The 3013-nt window shown below is 35.4% G+C and overlaps 1 non-coding gene across 1 annotated transcript; it reads left to right on the forward strand.

Moving 5' to 3' along the window:
- The first annotated feature begins 2674 nt into the window (after nt 1-2674).
- Nucleotides 2675-2781, forward strand: LOC138166762 (U6 spliceosomal RNA). The gene has a single exon (XR_011169723.1). It is a non-coding gene; the product is annotated as a U6 spliceosomal RNA (small nuclear RNA).
- The last annotated feature ends 232 nt before the right edge of the window (nt 2782-3013 follow it).

Consider the following 3013-nt stretch of genomic DNA (forward strand, 5'->3'; position numbering starts at 1 on the left):
AAGCAATCTCTTCCAGTGACAGCTAATCACAAGTATAATGGGTTTCTTCAGGGAGCTCTAGCTGTCCATCTTCTGTCCCCAGAGGTTTGTAAAAGATGCTATAGAGAGGGTGCCAGCTCAGGTCGGGATGGTACTAGATGGCTTCTTAAGTACCTTCCAGATTCATTGTAAATTGAAGTTTATGATGGCCTTGACTATAAATCATATAAATCTTTAAGAACAATGGACCATTTCAAGCATCACCTTAAGGATGGTTTATGTGCCTTCAAAATAGGCAGTATTTCTGGTAATCGTTTTGGAAACTGCATAGTTTCTATAGAAGGGCCTTTATTCTGAAATTCTGTTCTCATTTAAAGAAGAATACAAGTTGTGATCATGGCCAAGTCATGTAAATGTATTTGTGTCATTGATGAGGGCTGTGTCCACAGGGCTGATTTGTGAACTGTTAGCACTGTGTAACCTCAAACAGTTAAAGTAATAGAAAAAGGTCTCCCTGTTTTATTTGCAGATGGCATGGCTACTGGGGAACAGAGGAAAGTGAAAATGACATGCACTGAATTATTCACCACTTTATGTCACAGCCAAGTAAAATGGTGCCAAGTAATGATACATCAAGGGGGGGAAATGAAATTGCCTCAAAGTTCTGCCTGCTTTTATCAGTAGTTAAAGCCAAAATTGTTTTGTTCTCCAAAATCATAATATACTTCTTCTGGGCTGTTCTTAGTCCATCCTAAAGACTTACTTAATGATCCCATTCTGTGTGCCTCTAACGAAAAAAGGATGGTAAAAACTGAACATTATTTAATTCCACAAATAACTCACCTGTTATTGTCCTACTTTTCCACTTATTTTTTTCTCTCTGCACTTTGTCACTATTATGCTTAGTCAATTCACCATGAAATATATGTTCTTCATTTTCAGATGAGAAAACTGAGACCCCAGGCAAGTCACTTAACCCGGTTTATCACAGTCCATCATCTGTAAAATGAGCTGGAGATGGAAATGGCAAAGAATTCTAGGATCTTTGTCAAGAAAACTCAAACTGGGTCATAAAGAGTGAGACACAACTGAACAACAGCCAAAAGGAAAGCTAAGTGACTTGCCCAAGGTAATTCAATAATTTAGTGGCAAAACCAAGACAAAACCAGTTTCAAATACTCAGTCCAGTGTCCTTTCCTTTCAACATACAACACTCTTACTAGTAGTTCATACACACACCCACACACACCTATATATATATATATATGTATGTATATGTATATATATATACGTATATATATATGTATATATATATATAATTTAATAATAAGCAGTTGAGCTAAACTTTAGACAATAATACAATGAATTGAACTTACGGCAATTGAATATACTTTTAAAAGGAGTCCTATATGTTAAATCTTATCTTTATTATTTATTAAGCTTTAATTTATCTAGGTTCCTGTTCACTGTCTTTGTTAAATCACATATTTGTTTTTATATTTCCCTTATATAGTGTTATAGACAGTGTGTAAATTGTCTCCTGGTTCTGATTTCTTTACCTTAAAGGATTTTCCATGCCTTTCCATATTTCTTTGTATTCCTAAGTTTTGTTGATATTGTTCTAAAATGCATTGTAGTGTTCCATACAATATTCCATACAGACTCACCTGAGCTCTCCCAATTTCCCCTCCAAACAACGTCAAAATGATTTTGGAGCAACAGAACCCACAAAAGGATGGGGAGAAATCATTTTTAATTTAATTTAATTTGTAAGTCAAAGATAATTTTACAGGGTTGGCAGGAAAGGTTTGTCAAAATGGGGTGAGACTGAAGCACAGTCCAACACAGAAAAAGCCATGCAAGATAGCAGCAGGTCTTGGAGGCAACTAAATCAGTAGAATTAGCAGCAGCTTTCAGAGCTCTCATCCCACATGCACTAAGGGGTTTGAACAAGTGATATGAAAGAGAATAAAGGGGTCCCTTTGCTAGCACTAGGTGCAGGACTCACTTGCATTGTCCATATACATGTCCTGGTAGCAATCCTGGGTTGCAGTCTTTGCAGTCACAGGGTGAGGAGGAACACTAGAACACAAGAACTTACTGCCGCAAAAGAGTGGGGACCTTGGTCACAGATCTAGATGATAAAGAGAGCTTGTGATTGTTCATAGACCAGAATACAGGCCAGGAGAATAGTAAACACACCTCTCCCTACATCATACCACCTGGGAAGAGTTGAAAACTTACAGACCAACAGAAGTAGTTCTAAAAACAGCTGCACAAGAAACCTGAAGTTTGCGACAATGTAAGCCAAATTTTAACATAAAGTTAAAAGTCAAGAAATAAGCTGAAAAAATGTATAAACAACAATAAAACACTTACCATAGAAAATTACTATGGAGATAGGGAAGATCAAAACACAAACTCAGAAGACAACAAAATCAAAAGGAAAATGTAACTTGGTCTTAGACCCAAAAAATATTTGTGGAAGGGTTAAAAAAAAGATTTTAAAACTCAAATAAACAAGATAGAGAAAAAATAGGAAACAAATGACAGTTATTAAAGAAAATATTTTTAAGTCAATAACGTGAGAAAAGTAGCACTTTTACTAAAGAAAATAACACCCTAAAAAAACTGACCAAATGGTAAAAGAGGCCCAACAAAAAATGAAGAGAAATTCTCCAAGAAGGAGAATTGGGTGATTGCTTCAGCAGCACATACACTAAAATTGGAATGATACAGAGACTATTAGCATGGCCCCTGTGCAAAGACGACATACAAATTCATGAAGCATTCCATATTTTTTGAAACTACCTGACATAATAAATAAACTCAGCAAAGTTGCAGGATATAAAATAAATCCACTTAAATCCTTGGCATTCATATATATTTATAATGAAGTCCAACAGCAAGGAATAGAAAGAGAAATTCCATTTAAAGTTACTGTAGACATAAAATATTTGGGAAGCTACCTGCCAAAAAAAACCCCAGTAATTATATGAACACAATTACAAAACACTTTTCACACAAATAGTCA

Source organism: Petaurus breviceps, unplaced genomic scaffold (assembly GCF_028583685.1).
Source record: "Petaurus breviceps papuanus isolate PSGF00001 unplaced genomic scaffold, PetGlider_PUasm1.0 225, whole genome shotgun sequence".
Classification (NCBI taxonomy): domain Eukaryota; kingdom Metazoa; phylum Chordata; class Mammalia; order Diprotodontia; family Petauridae; genus Petaurus; species Petaurus breviceps.